At 40.5% G+C, this 25647-nt stretch overlaps 1 long non-coding RNA gene across 1 annotated transcript; it reads right to left on the bottom strand.

Moving 5' to 3' along the window:
* Positions 1–279: 279 nt before the first annotated feature.
* On the bottom strand, positions 280–25620 carry LOC148862327 (uncharacterized). Its single transcript, XR_016109262.1, has 6 exons — positions 25376–25620; positions 24958–25243; positions 9552–9646; positions 1914–2016; positions 1508–1816; positions 280–1426 (listed from the first exon to the last, which is right to left on the bottom strand). It is a non-coding gene; the product is annotated as an uncharacterized LOC148862327 (long non-coding RNA).
* Positions 25621–25647: the final 27 nt, after the last annotated feature.

Below are 25647 nucleotides of genomic sequence, written 5' to 3'. Positions count from 1 at the left end.
GATCTTTCGTACTTGAGAGACATGGCGATACCCAATTGTCGTTGGAATGGACCCTTGACAGAGGTTTCCCTTGCGTCTGAACCTTGTCATCATTTCATTTTCTTTTTCTTTTTTGAAAACAAAACGATATGGGGTGTTTTTCGATAATCACAATAGATTGAGTTTGAGGGTTCGAAGCGGGTGGAATCTGGAGTGTAGAGAGAGAGAGAGCGCGCGCCAATGTGAAGGGTAGAGGTGTGTGTTTTTGGTTTGATAGAAAATAAGAAAGAAACAGAGAAATTCTGCCCAGAAAAAATAAATTCCTTAAGAAATGCAAAAAAAAAAAAAAATACATACATATATAGCGGAAACCCATGTGATGCGTTAAAAAAAATTAAAGATAAGGGTGCAGCTTGAGTGTCCAACCTGAGCCCTACCCAACTCCAACTTTTTGGTCTTGTTAAAAAATTTAGGACAAATTTTTTAAACTATTTTTATTGTTTAGTTAATTGATTAATTATATTTTTATTATATAATTCTTGTCTTACACCACCCTACTGTTTATAACAATTGATTAACTCTACCACTGCTGTTAGTATCCTTAATCTTCCTATAAATTATATAATTTTTTTTCTAAATTCAATTTTTCCCTTCGTCCCTCTTCCTCGTTCACCATCCCTTTCCCAGCGGCAGCTACAGCAACCATTCCCCAACGGCCGTCGGTGGTGCAACCGTTCCACTGCCCGTCTTTGGCCTCATCTTCGTCCCCTTCGACGGCCAACGTGTCTCAGATATCTGCACCGACATTGATGAGGAAAGATGAGCTGGTTTTCGCATGGAAGCTTAAGATCGGGATGATGAACTTCGTTAGATCTCGGCGGAAAGCTCTGGCCGAAGGGGGATATGAGGTCTCGAGCACAGCCAACGAGTGGGCAGTAGTGACGCAAACGTTCTTGTCCAAACCTAGGTTCACCAGGGCTGTATGAATGCTCTGCATTACGGGGAGGAGGTACTCCGTCAGGGATGTATCGTTAAACGTCAAAACCTCGTTACCGACGGTGATCCAGGTGATTTTCGTGGCAGGCAGGAAGGGCTGAACGTTGGTCTTCACCCACGCTTTGGCTTTCTTCGAATCTCTCATCTTTGCCTAGTATTCATTTCCGAGTCCGACGACGAATTCAACTCCGTCCGACGACGAATTCAACTTCGAATCTCTCATCTGCATCGTAAAGCTTCACTTTATTGACGCCGATCGATTAGAGCAGCGGAAAAACATTTTCCGAAGACGGAAGATTGTTCGCGATCTGGCCATAATTTTCTTCATAAGTTATCAGGACAATGAACCCTCATGATGGTTTTGCACTCGGAAATATTTTTTGCAAGGACAGACACCACCTCGAGCATAATAGAGTGGGTTATGGCAGAGTTGCTCCGTTCATGATTAGAGCTGAAAGCACAATTAGAGCTGAAACAAAAGATTGGGGACAAAAATCTGGTTGAAGAATCAGATATCGATCAGCTCCCCTACCTACAAGCAATTGTGAAGGAAACATAAACATTGCATCTGCCAGTTGCATTTTTGATCCACCGAACTGAATCCAACGTAGAAATCTGTGGCTATATGGTGCCTAAGAACGCCCAAGTGCTGGTGAATGTGTGCACTATTGGCCGGGATCGTAGCTTTTGGGTGAACCCTGATTCTTTCATTCCAGAGAGATTCTTGAACTCTGATATTGATTTTAGAGGACACCATTTTGAACTGATTCTGTTTAGGATTGGGAGAAAGATGTGTCCAATTTATGCCCACTAAAGCTACTAGTGCGGGAAACAAAAAAACCTGCAAGGAGATAAGATTTGGGGATAAAGGATTACTTTATTTTCCGGCAAATGCGAAGGGTGTCTAAGGGCGTTGAAAAAGTAAAGAAACCTCTTACTTGTGACCAAAATAATGATTGAACAACAGGAACCCCTTAATGTCTTCGGCCTCAGCACCGACGCCGGAGCACTGCTGGTGGTAGTCTGGTTCTGGTAGTGTGCCTGAGAGCCGAAGTTTGAACATCAAATTCTCAATCAAAGCTGGTGGCGGTGGGAGAGGATGGGTACTTTGCACAAAGCTGTGAGCCAAGGTCCATACAAATTTTTGTACTCAAGAATTGACGGTGTGGAAGAGTAAAAACGGTGGCATCTCGAAGGGATTTAATGGAAGGGCAAAATTGATTTTTCATCTTTTCTGTTAAAGTTTAATTGCGATGAGAAATGGTAGGGTGGTGCAAGATCAATTAGCTAAAAAGTAGAGGTGGTTTAAAAAATTTGCCCAAAAAACTTTAAGCCTCACCTAAACTTAGGTTGGGATCATAGTTTTTAAAACCAAACTGGTTAGGGGTCCTGTTATTGGTTTGAACGGTCTGACCGTTCGACCTGAATGGTTAGCCCATTCTGACAAAAAAAAGAAAAAAATTTAAAAATGGTCAAAACCATTCGAACCATTCCAACGATTAAATAGTCGATTCAACGGTTTGTTGACCAAAATCAACGGTTTTGAAGAAAAATGGAACTCTGACCGGTTCTCGGTTTTTTTGGTCCGATCCAATTTTGAAAACCATGGTTGGGATTGAATTGAGGCCTTAGGCCACTTGACTCGACCCAACCCAATTTGAACTCACCCAACATTTTATCATATACATATTTGCCTGTCATCAATTTATTCTACCTAAAAACTGGGCTACGCATGCCCAAGATTTGGGTTAATCTCAAGTTAGGCATGGGTTGGTACTCTCAAGCTTAACCTTGAGTTTGGGCCAAGCCTAAGCTCTAGGTTTGAGACTTAGGGTTGGGTCAACCCAACCCAATTGACCCAATTGCATCCCAAGAAGTAGCATTGTGACTTTCCTAATTGTATTAGTTTTAAATTTTTATTAAATTGTTTTGACTTTTACTAAATTTTTATCTAGTGGATTAGGCGATTTTTAAATTAATAGCTCAGTTTAAGACTAATATTTTGTTAATTTTTTAATTCTATTAACAAATTTCCAAGGTCATTTTATTTTTTAAATGAAATCTAAATAGATATTGAAATATAAAATTTAATCTTGAAACTAAAATTTTCTTACTTTTTTGTTGTTTTATTAATAAGCATGTATTAATTTGTATTAACTTTATTTTTACTAATTTAAATTATTCTTATCTATATTTTTATTACATTATTAACTTAATTAGCTAACTAATTTATTATGTTATTAATTAATTGGTTAACTAATTAAATAAACTTTAGTAATTAAGTTATAATTAGTTAACTAATTATATAATTATCTTATTATTTAGTTAATCTTTTTAATTATATAATCATTTTCAAAGTGAACTAAATATGTTAAGTTAATTATTGTAATTAAGAAACTAATAGCTAATTAATTAACATTGGTTAATTAATTTAATTTAATTATATTGATTCTCAAGGTTATTCCATTAATTTAATTTTTTACATTTTATTAATTATATTTTGAAGTTCTACTTAATTTAAAATTATTAGCCTTTATGTTTGTTAAGAGAAACAAATTTTATTACTTTATTATAATTATTCATTTTTGTTTATATAATTAGCATTTGTGTACTTAATTGTAATTTTTAATTTTTATTATTTTTCCATTTTTAATTATTCTATGGTTACAATTTATTGAAAATAAACATTAAAACTAAAAAGATTACTAACTTGTATTATTTGTCCTTTTTATTAATTTTATCAAGAGGCAAATTAACTTTTAATATTAGTTTCGTAGTGAAAATTTTAATTAAATAAATTGATTTTATAATTTAATTAAATTGTATTATGTTCAATTAAAATTATAATATAATTAATTGAGTTATTGATGGAACACCCATCCATGTATTGAAAACCAAATATTCTAGATTCAGCATGCCTATTAATGAAGATAACTAAATTCCCCGATGCCTTCGTTCTTAGAAAAAAGGAATTATTATCATAAGAAGACTACTTTGAATATTGATTTTTGCAAGGAGTAACGAGAGGGTAATGAAGTGGATTAAGGAGGTAGTTGGGAAGATAAATGAGAGAGAGAGAGAGAGAGAGAGAGAGAGAGAGAGAGAGAGAGAGAGATTAAGAAGGAAGTTTTCCACTTTAATATAATTTGGGTTAGCGGTAGATATAGGCATATAGCCTTGCCATGTGGCTCAATAGGAGGTTTGGGTTGAGGAAAGGGAGGAGAGGGAGAGAGAGAAGGGGGAATGGGAGAGGGGTGTTGATGTGGGACCTAATTGCTATATATATACTAGCAGGGACTCATGCAATGCACAGGATGTGGCACCCTTCCTTGTTTCTCGCCCTCATAAGGCAAGACATTCTACTCTATCCTCGCCCTGACCCAAATGGTGGGGCAGGTTTAGGGTGAGGCACCCATTCCCCGTCGGGGAATCCCCAAATTTTCCCCACCTTGAGAAAACCACCTAAAAATATCTAATTCATGAATATTAAATAGGATTATGGAAATTTGGGGGTATTTTAGGAATTTGATCATGAGGAGTATTTTATAAATGAAATTATGGGATCCTAGGATTATAAGAATGAGGAAAACTTAGGGATATTTTAAAAATCAATATTAAATCTAAAGATATTTTGCTAATTTACCACCAGGTTTGGAGAATTATATGCAAACCCCATCCCTAATTTGGAGCAACAATATTTTTCCTGTCCCCACCCCATCTCTACCCCGTCCCTGTTTAAGATTTAAGAAAACTTGCCTCGTTCGAGGCAAGGCGGGGTAAGGCCCTAGTTTTATAGGAAAATTTGCCATTCGCTACAATTCTAATAATTTTCTATAACTAATTAATTAACAGCAAATTAAACAACAATAACTTACAATATTTTATGATAATTTCAAAAACATTATTGAAATTGCATTGGTTAGTAGTAATATATAGTAAATTAATTATTTACAATAACAATATATTAATGTAATTAGTTACTTTTTAAGCCTAAATTAGTTACTATTAATCAAAGTAAATGTAATTATAGTAAATTAATGTAATTATGGTAAATTACATTATTTTTAATTAAAAATAAACCATCCCTACAATTCTAATAATTTTCTATAACTAATTAACTAATAGAAAACTAAACAATAATAACTTACAATATTTTATAATAATTTCCAAAAAAAATATTGAAATTACTATTGATTAGTAGTAAACTAGTAATACATAATAAATTACTTATTTACAACAACAATGTATTAATGTAAATTATTTACTATTAATCAAAGTAAATGTAATTATGGGATGTTACATTATTTTTAATTAAAAATAAACCATTCGTTGTTAATTAATGTAAAAATAGGTATGGTCAAAGTCAACCAAGTGGTCTAGATCGGTGTGGATAGACTTAATAATTTTCTTAAGTTATTTAATAATAATGGATTGATATTTAAATAATTATGAAACAATTTATGATAGATTAATTTCCCATTTTTAATAATTATTTAGTTGAATAATAATAATGGATTATTTATTAAATAGTTTTGGAGAATATTTTTTCATAGATTAATTTCTTAAATTTTTAATTACTTATTTAAAAAAATAATTATGGATTATTAGATAAAGAGTTTCCCTAAATTATTTGATAATTGTTAACTATAATTATTGATTTTATAGAAATTAGTAAATTACACTAATTAGTAATATCTTTTGTCAATAAATTATTATTGTAAAAATTTAATGAAAATTTATTAAATTACAATGATTAATGTAAATTACGCAAAAAAAGTTGAAATTTTGAACATTTATTAATAATCAAAATTTATTAAATAATGGATTGTTTATTAATTTTTGGTAGATTATTAAATTATTTAATACTTGTTAAATAATGGATTATTTCTGAAAAAATTATTTCACATTTTTTGCTAGAATATTTTCCATAAATTTTTAATAGTTTTTAAAATTAAATGATTATTTAACAATAGATTATTATTTAAGAGTATACTATTTAACAATAATGGAAGATACCATGAATATATATGAAACATTGAATTCCCCTTATTCCCCTCTCTTTGATTGAAATCACATCTCTAGATATAAATATTGTTTGATTTGGAAAACTAAATCTTAATAAACTCTGGCCCTATTTTTATGGGAAAGTGGAGAGAATAGAGGGGAATTAGAGATAGAAGTGAAGGAGAGGATAAAACATATATTGAGCTAATTAAGGGGAGAAGTTAGGTTGTTATAGAAAGTGAGAGACGTGAATTGGGGGGGGGGGGAGAGAACCCTATGGGAAGAGAGAGGAATGAAGAGAAAGGGTGCTAAGATGACACATTGGGAGTGGTGAAAAGGAGAGGAGAGAGAGTCAAGGAAAATGTAAGGTTGGGGTAATGGAGCAAGGAGAAGCAAGGTGATGTGGATCGTCAATATATATACATATACTCCAAACACATATATTCAGACCTATATAGCACAATGCACAAACACTTCCAACAGCCCGCTGCACCTCAATAACATGGCATCTTTTTTATCCTGTCATGTGGACCCATTACACTAACAAGAGCATAGCCATAATCATATGTAAGCTCCTGTATGTAAAACAAACAGCATTACTCCAAAATTCTGTCAATCTAGACAGTGCAGTGGATGATTTGGAGGAACATAAATGAATTTATAGCATCATAATTGAACATAATCCGGTAAGTATTTCTCATGTTTTCTGCCATTTACATGCTAATGCTACAGACAATACAACAAACTTTTTGTTTTTTGGCCGACAATACAACAAACTTCAAATGATATTAACTTCATGCTTACATGCATGTTTTATATGATATTTAGCCCACACGGAAAATCAACTCATTATCTAGAAGCAAATATTTACAAACTACTTTCAAAATACCCACATTTCAGTCTTCAAAATGGTGTTAGAAGTGTAGTCATCATCTTTATCATCATCATCTAAGCCTTGTAGAGTCCTGTAATGTCATTCCTTTTTTTTCAGTGCTGTTAGAAGTGCACAAATCTAGCCACTTAAAATTATTAAGGATATTTCTATCATTTTCAGAATTTTATTCATAATAGTCCAAATGATAGAAAATGTTTCTTGGAAGCTGATATGCTATTTGGGTTCAAAGCTCAATATTACGGATTGAAATATACCTATCCTATATAGTTAAGATATGACCTTGTTGAGTGGAGTATGACAGAAGGAAATAGTTACTTTAAATGAGATGATGATACTAAAATCTATGAAACTAAAGTAAAAGAAGCCAAAAAGTAACACAACTGATATAACTTAGAGATTTTCCCAAACTTAGAAGAGCTTTCCATGACCTTTGGCATTTCAGCAATAGCTACCTATTAAAAAAAAAAAAAAAAAATCTGAGCTCAACTTTAATTCAACTATTTGGGGTCAGCAGTCTACTGGCATGTCCTGCCATATTTTGCTCTATTAAGAGCCTTTTTTATCAATTTTCTTACAAGTCTTTTTTATCAATTGCTATATCAAGAGCTATGTTTTTGTGAAATTGCAAGTCCTTGGATCATTTCTTACCACTTGATCTTCCCTATGCTTTTTCAGAGGGTTCTACTTAGATCAAGTCATTCCTTCTAATTAGTGCAGTAATTGGTCATCTAAGCACACAGCTAATCCATCTCAAATGTGCTCTTTTGTAATTGCTTTCTAGTCCTGTCACTGACCACCTCAGCATCCTCCTCTCAACTACACTCATTTTTTGGAGATGTTTCTTGATTGCTCAACACAATGCTTCAAGCAACATTACTAATCTTGTAAAATTTTCCTTGTCTCATCTGTATTAAGGGTGATCATCTCAACTACATTGCTAGTCATGCTGCAGTAACCAAATACGTATAATTCATTGAGCATCCATTTCCCAAATTTTATTTTCCTGCATCATGACAATCAAAGGTCTCCCATTTTAAAGAAAATTGTTAGTCATTCCTCCTCCTAGCACTTCCTACTTATATACTAATCAATTGTCTTCCTTGAGAACTCTTCTCAACTCAAGTCAAGTTAACTCAACTAAGCCTTGTTCTAACCACTTTGGTTGGCTACATGTATCCTGTTCCACCATTCCACTCTGTTTAGTGACATATCAATTGTTAAATTATGAGCCCTCAAATCATTTCTTATTATTTTGATCCATGTCTTTTTTAGTCTGCTCCTAGCCCTTCTAGATCCTTTAACTTGCAACAGATTACTTCTTCTCATTGTTGTAGATAGTCTTATTTGCATGTGACCAGGCCATACATTCCTTTGTTAGATCACCTACTGGAGCCAGTGCAAGAAAAGTACAAAGGTCTTCCAACACCCAAAGTTCAAGGCACAAAGAGAGGCATGCATTCGAAGCAAGTGAAAATTTATGAAAATAAGTTAAAAATATAAAAATAATAGTAATATATAAAAATTGAAAACCTGACTTTAAAAGAAAATAAATGATTTAAAGTGGAAATATAAAATTGAAAACACACATGTGATTGTACCAAAGTGCTTCAAGTACTCAACAATTCAAGTATATGAAACTTTCAACGTGTTTATTTGTCTCATTGCATCACTTCAAGTAGCTAGTGTGATATTAAACATCTTGCACTCTTAGTCCTAGGAGATTAGTTTGCCACCTCCATAAATGCCCCTTAAGGCAAAGCCCAAACATATGTATAAAAGGGTTGGCTTCGTAATTTTAGTGGCAGCTCATTCAATGTTGGGATTAGGGTTGGATATTTGTTATATTGTTGTTGCTTCTTTGGTGGAAAATTTGCTATTTGAAATCTTATTTGCAAGAACTAAGGACTTAGCTATTCAAAAGGTCGTTTTTTTTGTTTATTTTAAAAGTTAATACAGCAGTACTAAGTGTCAAAAAGTATGTTGTTCCTCTACATTTGGAAGGAGAGAGAGGAACGGCTGAGTATTTGAAATCAAATCATCTCAAATTCATGAAATCTTCATACAAAATATGATTGCAAAGATCTTTCTGTGGGATAAAGCTTCCAATCTATCTACAGATTCCCTTTTGCATCTAACATACTTTTTGATGGTTTGTGAATTTCCCACACATTGTACACTCACTGTATTGGGAGTTCCTCCCATTTTCGTTGGTAATACAAGTATACTTTGCCTTTTTCTCAAAAAAAGAAAAAAGGCAACTTAGAAATTGCTAAACCATTACCAAAGTGTAAAACACATAAGATTCTACAAAAAAAAAAAGGAAAAGAAAAGAAAAAAGGCATATTTAAAAAAGGAGCACACTTGAGCTGAGGCATAAGCCATGTCAGGCGTCCACCTTTTGAAAGGGCCTGCTTTCCTGCCAAAATTAAAATTCTACAAAACTTCAAAAATTTGGCAAATTAGAGAACATGACATACACACGAACCCCAAAAGGCAGTTATATCCTTGACCGTAAAAGTTTTAATAACTAATTTTCATTTACCAAGTTAATACTTGCCTCATAATTTTGCATGCTTAGTAGAAATAATACTGGAGCCAACAAAGGACTAAACATAGATAAAGTAGAATGGAAGAGCAAAATTAATGTAGCTGATCCAAACATTATAGAAAGGCTTACTTGATTTGAGTTCTTAGCTCTGCCATCAGAAGTCAGAATGTACACTGATTACAACAAAGCCCAGAAAAGCAGATCTCTTCCCACCCCTTGTATTGCTAAAACATCAGCAAAAGAATTAGCACTTCTTTTACCATATCTTCACACAAAATGAAAATATAGAAGCTATTTATTAATAGCACAAAAACAATTAATCAATAAAAAAGGTACAATGGCCATTATTTGCGTACCATGTTCTATTTTTTTGTAATATAGTCAAATGTAGTAATAATTGCTTAATGCAGGATGCCGATTAAGCATTTGAATTTCAATAAACTCCATCTGGAAACTATTTACCACAACTACCACAGAATTATGAACAAAAGATTAAGAATCACTGAAGGAGTTCTTTACCTACAAGGGGGGTATGTTACCAGCAACAAATAACATTATCCCAACAAGTTTGATATCATGGTGGGAACTCAAAACGCACTTGACAAACAGATTAGGCTCATAACTGTGATTAATGAATCTATTGATATTCCCAACAGAAGCTGCATCTATATAATTCAGTATTTGGGCACACTTCTGACTTATTGTCATCAGTTATGTCCAGATTATTTGTTGTGAACATAGAAATATCTCCTGGTCACCTCTATCAGGCATCTATTTAAGGAAAAAGAGAGAAAGGAAAACAGGTTATGGGGAGAAATGGCAAACAGATATTGGAATATCAATTTGGAAGGTATGATGAAAGCATTTTATTTTGGTCATGGTACCAAGCTATTGGGATTAGACCCTTTATACAAAACATCCCTATATAATATGTTAATATATTACCAGCATTATCCTAAGAACACTACCCAAAATGTCTATTCACACCCCACCAAATAATAAATACATAAATAAATAAAGCAAAACACTTAGACCTAAACAAAGGGCAAAAGAATAATTAACCATATATAGATACCTAAGAGATCTCTTCTACCATCGAATATTCTGTAGTTTCTTTCTTCAGGTATCCCAGCAGTCAACAACAAATGGAATGAAACTGTTTGGTTCAATTACATCAGTAACTGTAGTGCTCGAAAAACTTAATAATATTTGCCATGTATTGCTTTCACTGAATAATTGGAATAAAATTTCATAATATCCATGGTCACCTCAAGTCAAGTAAAATGCGAATGCTACAGGAAGAGGCAACCCAAAGCATGAGGTTCCTGCCAATGTGGGGCCTGGGAAGGGACAGATGCGTGCAGCCTTACTCCTGAAAATACACATAGAGAGGCTATTTCCAATGAATGCTACAGGAAAGCAATGGGTAATAGAGCTTGTCTTGATACCGCCCAAACGGTTCAAGACCTGTGCTTAACCAGGGTAATGATGGATAGTGACTCAAATCATTACCAAATATAGTAAGTGGAGGAAAGACATGCCTTGGTCTTATCTACTTTTGTCAAGATTTGAGAGACAAGATCAGATCTATCTCTATGGAGAAGACCACCTACAAGACTTTGACACTTGCTTTGTTCATGATGGGGTTTTATACACATCAACAATCATAGGTCATGGTTTTCATGTATCTTTCAACAAGTCTAAACAGTAAAAAAGGCATGACTCAAGGATGCTTAGGCTCACAGACCAAGCTCACAGGGTTGTCTGTTACAAGTTGAAGGGGCTAGAAGAGATAGGGGCAGACCGAAAAGGACTTGGGTAGAGTAAGAAATGATTTAAGTGCCTATTATTTAACAATTGATATGGAACTGAACAGAATGGAATGGTGAAACTGGATTCATGTAGCCAACCCCATATAGTTGGGACAAGGCTTAGATGATGATGATGTCTTGTCTGAACCTAGGTGCACCTCAAACCTAGCTTGCTGCTATTTTTGATGAATTAGTCCTTAACTTGATGATTGATGTTGAAAGTTGAATACATTTGCTACGATGCTTAATGTTTAAACAATTTAGCTGACATAGCTTGAAGTTTACTCCTTAACACAATTTTCAAAAAAAAAAAAAAGGCTAATATGATTTTCGGAGTATTTTATTTCTTTCAGTATTAAAATTGGCATATTTTCAAAATTTTCAAAATTTTATTTTTTATTTTCAAAAGTGGCACCTCACTTAGTTTATGTGTTTGCTTCACCTTACACCTTGTGCCCCCCTGCAAATAGCAAACTTGTGCACTTTAGTCGCATTTCTTGCTTTTAAATCACCAGGTCCAGAACACAAGCTTTTTTTGTAAAATGAACATACCTTTGTTATGAAGTTCTAAAAGAGACCATAATCGACATGTAGTGCGAAAGTTGTAGTAAACACTGAACTCCATATCATGAGTAACAGACAGGGTATAAACCATGTAGCTCTAAGTATATCCAATCTTCTTAACATCATTATTTATCTGTCAAAATTAGCATTAGGAGACTGGTGCAAGCAGACCAAGAGGTGGCAACATCTACACTTTGTTATGAAGTTCTCCATGGAGTCTGGACTGTTCTTAACTTTAACTTGGAAAAGAAACCTAGAATGACTATCTGAAAAAATCCAGGGGGGGTGAAAAGCAGCATAAGATATCAACTTGGGTTTTGGCAAAGTTGCCATGACAGCAGTGCATAGTTTTCAAGGCGCTAAGGTGAGGCTAGGCGACAGGGGGGAGCCTTGTCGCCTAATTGCCTAGGCAATGGATTTTTTTAAGTAAAAACATGTATCCTAGGGTAGTTTCCTAGGTTCCATAATCATATTTCCTTAATAAATATCCATAATTTTCATAAGAAAAGTATCCATTTCATGTTAAAGTATAGAAAATCAACATATTTCAACAAATTCATGAGAAGAAAAAGAAGAAAGAAAATAGAATTAAAAAATATAGGGGCTGACCCCCTATTTCTGTTATAGGAAAAGAAGAAAAGAAAAGGTGGAAGAAGAAGAAGAAATTAGTAATATAAACACACAAAATTAGTAAAGAAAAAGAAGAAAATGCGTTGATTGGACAACATTTTATGTTCTTCTTTACTTATTGGTTCAGGTTTTGAAGTCTTTGAGGTTCAATACAGCATTTAGCAATGTTTGTGTTGATTAAAACCTAACAAATAAGAAAATAATAAAAAGAAATTAGTGTATAAACACACAAAATGAATATTTTAGTTTAAAAATGTCTATTTTATAATTATAACCTCAAAAAATTGAGAATATAAAAGTTTTTTATAACATGCTATAGAAAACTGCTTGGCAATTAGGCGAGGTGAGCATCCAAGGGCGCCTTGTCGCTTAGGCGTCGCCTTGACAACTATGAAGCGGTGCTGAGGGAGTACATGGTAGACGCTACATTCAGAGAAAAAAAAAGAGTGTAAGGATAGGGTAAGTCTGAGTCTACTAGGGGAAGAGGAATTGATCACAGGAGGACAACTTTGGTAACATGGTAGAAGGAAATCCAACAATGATAACGTAAAAGGAAGGAAACATGAACCTAGAGGGTTTCTAGTATGCCTGTCTGTATGCATGTAATATACCATCCATAAAACTTCCAGACAATAAAACCAAGTCAAAAAATTAAGCAAACTAGGATTATGGTACATATGAAAAAGAACATATGACAATATTGCTAGCAAAATTTTTGAGGATTGGAAACACCTGAAAGCATTAAAGTTTTGAGAACTACAACAACATGGAGTCCATAACCCTTTTGCTATTCTCCTTGGTGTTGATGAACAAGACACAGTTCGCCAATTCCGAATGATGTCTTGAGTATTCAAAAAGGGAAAAGACATCCAATAACTTTACTTAATATGCCAATTTAACAGAAATATTTTCTATGATATAATTTTTTTGGAGATTCACAAGGACTGAAATATAGTGGACTCTGCAATATAGTGATGGAGAATATCTCAATTAAGGTGGTGCATTGGGTTAAGACTTGAAGATCTTTGCCCCCTTTATCCTTTGATGGCATAATCACATGATTAGGAAATGGCAAGTGGTGGCAGGCAGGCTGCTTCATCTTCAGCTAAGACCTTAAGCTCCTCTCTTCAGTCCCTTCCATTGGATAATCATACCAAGTTAAATTTTGAAAGGTGTAGCCTGGGTAACCCCCAGTCCCTAGCCATTGAGGTATTGGTGGTGTTCTCAGGAATAGCCACAGAAATATTATGGTTGTTTTTTTTCTGGAAACATTGATCATGGAGATTCCACATGGGCAGAGCCTGTATTGTTATCATCCCCTAGGTATTAAATGTTACCAAGGAACTGTTCAACCTAAAAGCTTAAGCTGTTAGGTGAGGTCCCTGAATATGTTTTTATTCTCTAACACCCCCCCTCATGTGAAAGCCCATCAGGTTTGAAGTGTGGACAAGCACAAGCCCAACCATACCTTGTGCTGAAATTTAATTAACTATAATGGAGGTGGCGAGGATCGAATACTAGACTACTTGGTCAAACAGGTCTCTCTGATACTATATCAAGGAGTCATTCAACCTAAAAGCTTAAGCTGTTAGGTGAGGTCCCTGAATAGGTTTTTATTCTCTAATGCACTCATTGAACATATATGGAAACAAGCCTTTGGCTAGAGGTTTATTCTCTAATATTGTGGAAAGACAAGTGTGCAGTTGTATTAGAAGATTCCTTAGATGAACTGAAAAGACTTGATGACACACTCCTTGAGATCAATGATGATCCAAGGAATAGAGGAGCAGCTATATCAGATGATGAATTAAACTCTCTCCAAGCAAGAAGTTATGTACCACGAACAAGAAGAAAAAGAAGACATCAAGCTCCAGAATTTCAAACTTGTTTATTTCTTTTAGGACAATGTAATCATTTGCAATATGCACTACAATGGGCCTAACTAAGACCTACCTCAATATTACCAAAACCTTAGATACCGACGGCTAAGTTAAAAAGAGTGGCTAGGCTTTCCCCAGATTTTAAACCTAGATTAATTGTGAAAATTCTAAGTATAAAGGCCTAAGAAGTCAACTCCTAGACCCTTGGAGTTGTCCACCTAAATGTTCTAAGGTTGAATATAGTCAATAGTCAACTGCCCATAAGGCAGTAATCGACTACCTGTGATAGCCAAGACTCTGTCACTAAGTAGCCAACTACAGGTAGTAGTCGACTACCCTGTGACAACCAAGCTTGGTGTCACACTAGCTCTGGCCTGTAGTCAACTAATGAAAATGTAGTATTTGACTAACTCTAATAGCTGAGAACAAGGTGCATCTAGTAGTTGACTACCAAGAGGTAGTAGTTGACTACAATAAAGAAAAGATTCTCTCCTATGAGTAGTAGTTGCCTACTTGAACTTGGTAGTCGACTACCTACTTCTAACATGATTGAAGCAGTCGACTACTTCACGAAAAAAATGGAGATTTTTTACCATTTGAAGGCTCAATGGCTCTTTCCTCTTTCAGTAAGCCTTCAATAAGTTTGGGAACAATCTCTAAACATTTATACAGTGGTTTAATCTCTTCCCAATAGCTTTATAACGGTTACAAGCTCTCTAAGCTTTATTCAGGCTATATATGCATGTTTGAGCTGAAAAACTCAAGGAAGTGCAATGAGCTAAAGTGCCAAAAGAAAAAAAAAAAGAGCAATAGAAAGAGAGCAACTTAAAGTAAAGAAATTTTGAGCTGAGAAAGTTTTATCCTAGGAGAAAAACTTGAAAACACTATTTGTGCTTCACTGATTTTCTCCAAGAATCTTTAGTCTCTTCAAGTGCATAGCCCATATTTGTTTGTGCTCATTCTTGCATTTGCATATATGCCTAGTAAAGGCATTATCTTGTGCATTATTTGTTTATCTTATCATTATACTTGTTGTACTTGATTAGCTAGTGGTTTCTAGCTGATAGCTGGTGACTGTTCAAGGATTGAACACTATAAAGGTTGGGTAGCACCCATAAGTCTTTGTTTGAAGGTCTTGTTGGCACCTAGGAAGCCCAATTGTTGTAAAGGTCTTGTTGGCATCTATAAAGTCCAAGTGGTGTAAAGATTTTGCTGGTACTCAGGAAGTCTAGCTGGTTTAGTGGAAATTCTTAGATGGTGTGCCTGGGGAGAGGACGTAGGCCTAGTTTGGCCAAACCTCTATAGATCTTGGGTGTTCTGTTTAACTACTCTTCTCATTCTTCTTTCCATTTCTTGTTGATTACTTCATATTATTGCTCTCTAATATTCTTGCATAGCACTCAAGTTTTAGAAGGCCTTAGTTGGGGGAGGAAAGTAGAAGAACCCAATTCACACCCCCTATCCACTTTGCGTTAGGCTACCTTGGCAACAAAAAAGCCTATAAATAGGAAAAGACCTCTCTCATTTGGGACATCCTCAAGCATTCCATAGTTCATCCACAATTGTAGCATCATATGTATTGTTGTATGGTGTAATGAAAATATTGTTAATTACCCAAGCCAACGCGTGTGCAATTTATTGTGTGTGTTAGGGTGAGGGTCTTGAGCACACAGCTGTACTAAGGAGTGCACAAGGGGGTGTGTCTGACTCTACCTATGGAACAAGGGCATAGTCAAGGTTATAACAAGGGTATCAGACCTAAGACAAGATGCCTAAAATCGGGTCATGGCATAGGGCTATCCCAACAATATATAAAAGGGGTGCTTGGAACATGTACATGCACTTTATTATTTCAACAAGCTAATGCTATTAATAAAGTTCTTGGTTATTGATGGAGCGCAATCCGGCCAGTCTTAGCTGTCAACGATTTCGCCTCTGACTGGAGCAACGGGGGGCTTGAAACGGAGAAGATGAGGGAACTCCGGGGGGAGCCCGGTGAGATAACTCTGAAGCTCAAGTTAGTATTCTCTCAAAGGCAAAGTAAAGACCAGATGGCGCAAAGTTCACATACCTTGTTGTTGGGGGTAGGGGGCCTTTTATAACCACTTCGCGCACTCACTCCGAAGCCCCTATCAGGTCGGGTATGATTACCCTTGCTTCTGTCAGTTCGGGTGCCGTCCTTTCTGCTGGGACAGAACCGCCACTGCTCTTTGTCGGAGCTGTCTCTGTAACTGGAGATGGCGGTGGCAGGTGGCCGTTTAGAGCGCGGCCATCAAGCGTCAAATCCCAAGTCAGTCAGGTGCGCCGCCCTTGGGTACGGACTTCCTCGGTGTCAGGCATGGTACGGTTTGTTTGGTTTTGGCATCCTGAGGGCGATGTGGTGGAGTGGTGAGCGAGGCGAAGTCTTGAATTCGGAGGTATGTCCTGTATTGCTATAGGGCAGGCCGGTTCGGCGAGGTGTGTCCCGGACTGCTATAAGGCAGGCCAGTTCGGCGAGGTGTGTCCCAAACTGCTTCATGCAGGCCAGTTCGGGTTACTACCTGGCTTGGGGCCGAAGGGAGAGTTTGGTCTCCTAGTAGGGAGTTCGGACCACTAGTAGGGGAGCTCGGTCCGCTGGTTTCTCCCTTTGGTGCTCGCGCCTTAGGCGTGCTTTTGTGCCGAGCTGTTGCCTTTGCCACGTGTTGCGTAATTGTGAGGTCGGGCCAAATCTTCCTTCATCAATTGCCCCCCACTCCTTGCGCCAAAAGTCTTGCCCTGGCGTGGGGAGTTTGCGAGGTGGTAGGTAGATTTGTCCCGTTCTTCGAATCTTGACAGCGCAAGGTGCTTTGCCAGGGTTCTTCGGTTTTCTGGAGCCTCCGAAAAGGTGGGAGACGTGCCTACTGCTTATAAATGTTGACGAACGTGGCAGCGCGCGTTTATTTTAAATTTTAAAAAAAATCGCGTCGCTGGGACGTGACAGCGGGTCTTTTAATTTTGAAAAGAGCGTGCCACTGCCGTTTTGAGGAGACGTGCGCTGGCAGTTGTCAGTTGCAGAGAGACGTGTGTGGCGCGTTGTCAGTTTCAGGAAGTCGTGCGCTGGCGCATTGTCGGTTTGAAAAAGACGTGCGCTGACGTTTCGTTCATTTCGGAAAGACGTGATCCAATCACGTCTCGATCTCAAGGGACGTGCGGTCAGCGCGAATGCGGGCTGTTGGATTGGCTTTGATCTGCATTGTTGGTTCTTGGTTACTGTAGCTATAAATAGTAGGGGACCCCAGTCGATTTGTCGCGTCCAGGCCTTTCAGTTCGCGTCTAGGCTTTGCCTTCAAGGTTTTTGGCTTGTTCCAATTTCCGGAGCCTTCAAAACTTTCTTCCGGTGAGTACCTTCCTGAATTCACCTTTTTTCCTCGATGTCTAGCTTTGATAGCTCAGACGATTCTTCATGTAGGATTGATGTAGGTTCTACGAACCGAGTTGTATACCCCGATTGCCTTAGTGATCCTGAGGAGGAACTTGAGGATGACCTCGAACTCGTAGGCCGAGCTGCTTCGGCCAGTTTGGCGTCTACCTCTTGTCGAGGTCGGATGCAAGACAGGTTTGGTCTTTCGACCATGACGCCCGAGGGGCTCCAATCTCTACTTATCTCTTACAATCTGCCTGGAGGGTACACCTATTTCATTCCTTCGGGTAGCTTTCCTTGGGAACACGATCCTGATGAGATCGTGATTTTTCGAGAGCAGCTCGCTGCGGGGCTGCGACTGCCTTTCCACCCCCTTCTCGTCGAGGTCATAAACCACTTCGGCGTTATCATTGGCCAGCTCCATCCGAACTCTATTCAGAACCTGGTGGGGACAGTCTCCATTTTTTGCGAACAGAACTTCCCTTTAGACTTGGAGATATTCTCCTTCATTTTAATGCTCAAGAAACAAGCGGGTTCTCTTTCCGGGGGAAGACGGGCATATTACCTGTCTCCTAGCCTGGGTTTCAAGCTTCTGCACGAACTTCCTAACAAGGTCCCGGCATGGAAGTGGGATTACTTCGGGGTGCGAAGTGCACAAGGGTGGCCTTTTCAGACCGGGTGGGGGGAGGCGGCTCCTGATTCTGGTGTCACTCTCGATAAAGAGACGGTGAAGGGCCTCCGACAATGGGCACGACAAGGTTTAAAGTGCCATTAGTACTTAACGGAGGCCAAGCTTATTGCGGCCGGCCTGAGTTCGGGTAGGTTTCTTAGCTCAGGTTTATTGTTTGCTTTGTTCCTTCGTTTTTTCTGCAGGTGTGATGGATGCAGAGAGGACTCGTGGGGGGCGCCTGTTCCAAGGCATGAAGAGGAGGAAGCAGGTCGCCAAGCGAACTCGTGCCGAGCTGCCCCATGATGAGGAGCCTCAAGTTCCAGGCCACACGTCGGAGGATCTGCCCAGGGAGCCCGAGGTGGCTCCTCCGATGCATGAAGTGGCCAGGGCGCCTTACGCTGAGACCACTCACATGGGTGCTCCCGCCTACTCTAGTGCTCCTGCTTACTCTGGGTCCGCTCATTCGCGGGCTGGGCCCTCGGGTTCGGGAGCTCAAAGGGGAGTTCAGGAGCGTGTTGTCACCAAACTATGCTCTTCGGAAGAGTAGGGAGGCTACTTTCCCCGAGGATATCGCGACGTGGACCGATCTTCCCTTGAATCAGGTCGCCTGCCGTGCCGTAACTCATGTTATGGTGGTAAGTCAGATTTTGTTTGCCTTCGTTTTCTATCTTTCTTGTTGTTGTCGCTCACTTGTTTCTTTTGGTAGGTGAACTATTCTATTCACGCCTTAGCGGCTCAGGTGGAGAGGAGCTCGTGACAAGTGCGAGCTGCTGAGGCGGCTGCTCATGCTGCCGAAGAGGCTTTCCGTGCCGCCGAGGCGAATACCCGAGCTACTGAGGCGGCCGCTTATGCTACCGAAGAGGCTGCTTGCGTTGCTATGGCCAGGCAGGCGATGTCTCAGCGGGATGCCGAGGCCATGGGGGTAGTCGTGAAGCACATGGCGGACTTGAGGTTGGACCTGCAGCATCAGGTCGAATATCTTTAGGAGGACATCAGAGAGAAAACGCAGATCTTTTCCCTGCCAAGAAGAAGGCCGTTGAAGACTACATTGCCTCACCGCATTTTGACGACCTGATGGTGGATTCTTACAGAAGGGGATTCAAACTGAGCCGGTGGCTGATCCGGAACACGTATCCCGACCTCAACGTTAGTGCCATATCCACTTCGCGTATAACTCAGGAGATGGCCAATGCTGTCGATGGCGAGCCGGATTCTGAGGGCAAGGCAGGGCCTTCGGGTGTCGTTGAAGTGCCTTCTGATGGGGAAGAATTAGCTCCGGGCTTATAATTTTTTTTTGTACTCTTCCTTTTCTTGCAATGAAATAGACAATCTTTTTGGTTAAGTGTTCTTTTTTCCGAACTGATAACTTGCCGAACTGATAATATGCCCGATCTGTTTCTTGCCCGGGTTATTGCACTCGTGCGACCTGTTTCGGTGTTTTAATACTTAGTCTCTGCTTCGCATTAGTTTTTTGACTGATATTTTGCCGAACTGCTAATATGCCCGACTCTTCTTTGCTTGCCTATGCCAAGGTTCCTCTTGTTAGCTCGGCATCCTGGCCCTTGGGCTTTTGTAGAGATTTCGTCCACTTCTCCTTCTCCTGGCGGTCTATAGGTAGTATCGCCTTAAGTTAACGATATTCCACGCTCGGGGTACTTATTTGCCTTCTAAGGTTTCGAGCTCGTATGCCCCCCGATCGCTCTCTTTACTCTATAGGGTCCTTCCCAATTTGGTCAAAGTTTGCACACGTCGGGTTCGGACACCATAATCTTACGGAGAACCAGGTCGCCGATTTGGAAGCTTCGCTTCTTTACTTTGGCGTTGTAGTACCGAACTACCTGCTGCTGATAGGCCGCTGTCCAGATGTGCGCGAGGTCTCTTACCTCGTCCAGTAGGTCAAAGTTGGTACGTAACTCATCTCCGTTCGTTTGATCGTCATATGTTTCCAGTTGTAGTGTAGGTACTTCGATTTCCACTGGGATTACCGCTTCAATGCCGTAGGTGAGGTTGAAGGGGGCCTCTCCTGTTGCGGTTTTTTCTGTAGTTCGGTGAGCCCATAAAACACTTGGCAGCTCTTCCGCCCACAACCCTTTAGCTCGGTCTAGATGTGCTTTTAGTCCGCGCAATATGGCTCTGTTCATTACTTCTGTCTGACCGTTTGCCTGCGGGTGCGCGACCGATGTGAACTTCTGCCGAATTCCCATACTCTAGCACCATTCTTGGAACTTGATATCCTCGAACTGCTTGCCATTGTTGGAGATTAGTACTCGAGGTAACCCGAAGCGACATACTATGTTCTTCCAAAAGAAGTTCTGTATATTTCGGGCTATAACTGTTGTTAGAGTTTCGGCTTCTATCCACTTTGTGAAGTAATCTACTGCCACCACTAGGAACTTTCTCCCACCTGTTGTTGGCGGAAATGGCCCCAGGAGGTCGATGCCCCATTGTGCGAAGGGCCATGGGCTGGCGAGGTATTTGAGGTCGGAAGCAGGCTGATGGTGGATATTGGCGTGCTTCAGACACTTGTCGCATTTTCTGACGATCTCGACGGCTTCTGCCTTCATCGTTGGCCAGTAGTATCCTTGTCGAAGTGCTTTTTGGGCGAGTGCTCTGCCCCCCAGGTGTCTGCCGCACAGACCTTCATGAGTGTCATGGAATACGAGCTCGGCTTCAGTAGGTCGCAGGCAACGCAAGTAGGGGAGCGTGTAGGACTGTCGGTACAATCGTTCGTCAATTATGACGTATTTGGCTGCCTGGCACTGCACCATCTTGGCCGCATTGCGGTCTGCAGGGAGGGTTCCATCTAGCAAGAAGCTCGCGAGTGGGTCGATCTAGCTCGACTCTGCTTTGAGGACGGGAGCGACCTCCTCTGCCCCACCGAGAATACTAGGCCGAGGTAAGTCCTCTATATACATGGTTCTCATGTTGTTGTGACTTGTGCTGGCTAACCGGGACAGAGCGTCGGCCTCAGTGTTCTCTGACATCGGGATTTGCCTGATGAAGTGTGACTGGAAGTTGAGCAGGGCCTCTTTTACTTTCGCCAAGTATGCGATCATGGAGAGTTCGCGTGCTTCGTACTCGCCCGTAACCTGGTTGACCATGAGCCGGGAATCACTGCAGATGACTATGTGCTTTGCTCTTACCTTTTGCGCTAGGTTCAGCCCGACTATCAGTGCTTCGTATTCTGCCTCGTTGTTAGATGTCGTGAACTCAAAGCATAATGCGTATTCCAATTTGTGCCACCCGGGCCGCATAAGACTATCCCAGCCCCGCTGCCTTGCTGGTTCGAGGAACCATCTTCGTGAAGGATCCAGGGCTCCTCATCCCGGTTCGCGCTTGGCCTGACCAGGAGAGAGGCCACACTAGCTGCTACTTCACGGGGTTCAGACTCTATTGGCTTGGGAGCTCCGGGTTCGCCTGAACTGGGGACCTCGGGCTCAACCTGTTGAGGGACTTTGAGGCTAAAAGTGCACTCGACGATAAAATCTGCTAAGGCTTAAGCCTTAATTGTGGTCCGTGGTTTATACTGGAGATCGTACTCGCTGAGATCGATGGCCCACTTCGTCAGCCGACCGGAGACCTCGGGCTTGAGCAGGACTTGTCTCAGGGGTTTGTCAGTTAAGACGACGATAGTGTGAGCTTGGAAATACGGGCGGAGTTTTCGAGCTGAAATCACCAGTGCGTACGCTATTTTTTCTATCTGCGGGTATCTCGTCTCTACTCCCTGCAGAATTTTACTAACGTAATAGACGGGTCGTTGGACCCGATATACTTTCTTTATTAGTACCGAACTGACCACCTCGTCGCTCGCCGAGAGGTACAGTTCTAAGACTTCGCCCTCCTCGAGTCTGGCTAAGGTTGGCACAGTGGCGAGGTAGGTTTTTAACTCGTCGAACGCGAGCTGGCAATCTCGGGTCCATTCGAACCCTTTGACTTTGATTGCCTTAAAGAAAGGCAGGCAGCGGTCTGCCGATTTGGATATGAAGCGGCTCAGAGCGGCTATGCGGCCGTTTAGCCTCTGAACCTCTTTTACTTTCCGATGTGGTCTCATATCAAGGATGGCCTTTATTTTGTTCGGGTTGGCCTCAATACCGTGCCGGTTGACAATGTACCCCAGAAACTTACCCGAGGTGACACCAAAGACACACTTGTTTGGGTTTAGTCTCATTCTATATTAACGCAGAATTTGGAAGACAGAATCCAAGTCTTTTGTTAACTCCTGCGAGAACTGTGTTTTGACGACCATGTCGTCTACATAACATTCTATTTTTGTGCCGATTAAGGGTCGAAAAAGCTTATTTACAAGTCTTTGGAAAGTCGCCCCAGCATTCTTTAGTCCGAAGGGCATGACCTTGTAACAGTACAGGCCGAACTCGGTTATGAAGCTGGTTTTTTCTTTGTCGGACTGGTCCATCTTGATTTGGTTGTAGCCTGAGTATGCGTCCAGGAAGCTTAGCAGCTAATGTCCCGAGGTCGCGTCCACTAGGCGGTCAATTCGGGGCAGGGGGAAGCAGTCTTTTGGGCAAACTCGGTTCAGGTCGGTGTAGTCGACGCACATGCGCCACTTCCCAAGGTGACTTTGTAGGCGAGGTTCCAGACCCACCTGCGAGCTACCAGGCGGGGGTGATTTTTCTTTGCTTTCGGCCTGGGGATGAGGCCTGACTATTAGGGGGGTTCTAGGGTTGAGAAGCTTCTCCTCGGTGAGGTCATCCACCTTGAGGGGAGGCCTTGACCAGCTTCGAAACAGGGTGCCGGGGGGGAGCAGTGACTGGTTTAGGTGTAGCTAAGGGAACTGCTGCTGGTAATGGTGTTGGGAGAGGTGGTGCAGTACCTGATGTTGCTGAAGTTGGTGCTGCTGGAATTGTTGCATTTGGGCTTGCATTGCCTGCATGCATTGCATTAGATCGTCCAGCTGGTTCTGGCGGGTTGCCAGTGGGACAGCAGTTGGTTCAGCGAAGTTCGTTTCAATAGGGAGTGGAAGAGGGATGTTCAACGAAGGAGGGTTCAGAGGCGCCACTGTTTGTGGCACATTCAAACTGGGGATCCTATCCATTGAAAGAGGGATGGTGAACTGCCCAATGCACACCGCGGGAACATGGAGTTGCTCTCCAGTGGTGGTCGTTTCTGTTCCACGTCTGACAATGTTGGAGGAGGCCATGGGTGTTGGAGTTTTTGAAAGAAGGGTAGGTAAGAGATTTAGAGGGAGGCTTTTAGAAGTGTTTCCCACAGACGGCGCCAATTGATGGAGCACAATCCGGCCGGTCTTAGCTATCAACGATTTCGCCTCTGACTGGAGCGACGGGGGGCCTGAAACGGAGAAGATGAGGGAACTCCGGGGGGGAACCCAGTGAGATAACTCCGAAGCTCAAGTTAGTATTCTCTCAAAGGCAAAATAAAGACTAGATGTCGCAAAGTTCACATACCTTGTTGTTGGGGGTAGGGGGCCTTTTATAATCACTTCGCGCACTCACTCCGAAGCCCCTGTCAGGTCGGGTATGATTACCCTTGCTTCTGTCAGTTCGGGTGTCGTCCTTTCTGCTGTGACAGAACCGCCACTGTTCTTTGTCGAAGCCGTCTCTATAACTAGAGATGGCAGTGTCAGGAGGCGGTGGCAGGTGGTCGTTTGGAGTGCGGCCGTCAAGCGTCAGATCCCAAGTCAGTTAGGTGCACCGCCCTTGGGTACGGACTTCCTCGGTGTCAGGCATGGTACGGTTTGTTTGGTTTTGGCATCCTGAGGGCGATGTGGTGGAGTGGTGAGCAAGGCGAAGTCTTCAGTTCGGAGGTATGTCCTGTATTGCTATAGGGCAGGCCAGTTCGACGAGGTGTGTCCTGGACTGCTATAAGGCAGGCCAGTTCGGCGAGGTGTGTCCCGAACTACTTCATGCAGGCCAGTTCGGGTTACTGTCTGGTTTGGGGCCGAAGGGAGAGTTCGGGCTCCTAGTAGGGAGTTCAGACCGCTAGTAGGGGAGCTCGGTCCACTGGTTTCTCCCTTTGGTGCTCGCGCCTTAGGCATGCTTTTGTGCCGAACTGTTGCTTTTGCCACGTGTTGCGTAACTGTGAGGTCGGGACAAATCTTCTTTCATCAGTTATCAATAAAAAAAGCACCATATGTTTTTCCATCTTTTTTCTTTCTATTTTTTTCATAATCAGTTAAGAAAGCTCATTGGAAGAAAACTCCTTTAACAAAATTTTTTGCTATTCAACACCTACAGCCATAAAGAACCAACTTAAAACAAATTTTTCCCTACTACACCCTTAGAATCCTCCAAAACCTAATTATTTAGGAAGGATGATGTATGATGCCCAGATATAGATATGGGAAACAGGGATACAACTCTCCATTCCTAAAATCCTGTATACAGATAGAATATGGGTATCCAATAATATATGCTTATGTCATGCATTTATATTTAGCTTTTGAAATTCAATGTCATTTCCAACATGTCCAAATTTAATTAAATTTCCAACATGTGCAGATTTTTGTAGTATTAGTTATTAAAAGGTCACATTTTACAGATATAGAAGTGCTAATGCTACAGAGTTCATCTAGAAGTTACAGTAGTAATTGTACATCCGGAGTTTATTTTTAACAGAAACTTACCCTTCTATTGCTGTTATTCCACCCAAATTTGCAAAAGCCGTTGTTCTCCTCCTGTACACTTTAATTTTGTTCTTGCCAATTCTACCTTCCATGGCTGAATCTGATTCCTCCTCCAGGTTACTGCCCTAATAAGGCCTTTTATTCTTCGGCCGGTTCTGAAGCTTCGCACTGACTCTCCTCTCTACCGGTCTTTTCTTCTCTGCACCTCTGTCTTCCATATCCTTACCGTTCGGAGGAACTTCAGACACCAAGCAATCTATACAGCCTTTATGATCGTGGAGAGAATCTGGCGGAGGCACATCCATGATTTAAAAACCCAGTCAATGAATTGCGCAGCTCAATCTATTACAATCATTAGTTGACAGAACTTATCAACTATCCTTCATTTTCTCGTATTAAAAAGAAAACAAGAACCTACCAAGATGACTTGTGGGAGATCAAGTGAACATTTTAGAAGGCGAGATCAAATGAACATGACTGAACCATGTCCAAGCATAATACATGCAAAATTGGGTAATTGGTTAATAGTTTGTTATACACGAGAGGGATTCATGGAATGGAATGGGGTCATCGAGACAAGAGCAGCAACGTTGAGTGTGGACGTGAGATCCACCGACTTATCACGGAAAGCCTGCCCACTGCCGTTACGCCTTACGCGGGCTTGAGCCCGAGCCCGTACCCGGGCCTCCT

This window comes from Nelumbo lutea, chromosome 3 (assembly GCF_056320005.1).
Source record: "Nelumbo lutea isolate HS-2025 chromosome 3, American lotus-T2T, whole genome shotgun sequence".
Taxonomy (NCBI): domain Eukaryota; kingdom Viridiplantae; phylum Streptophyta; class Magnoliopsida; order Proteales; family Nelumbonaceae; genus Nelumbo; species Nelumbo lutea.
Note: the sequence above shows the minus strand (reverse complement) of the source record. Positions and strands in the feature narration are given on the sequence as shown.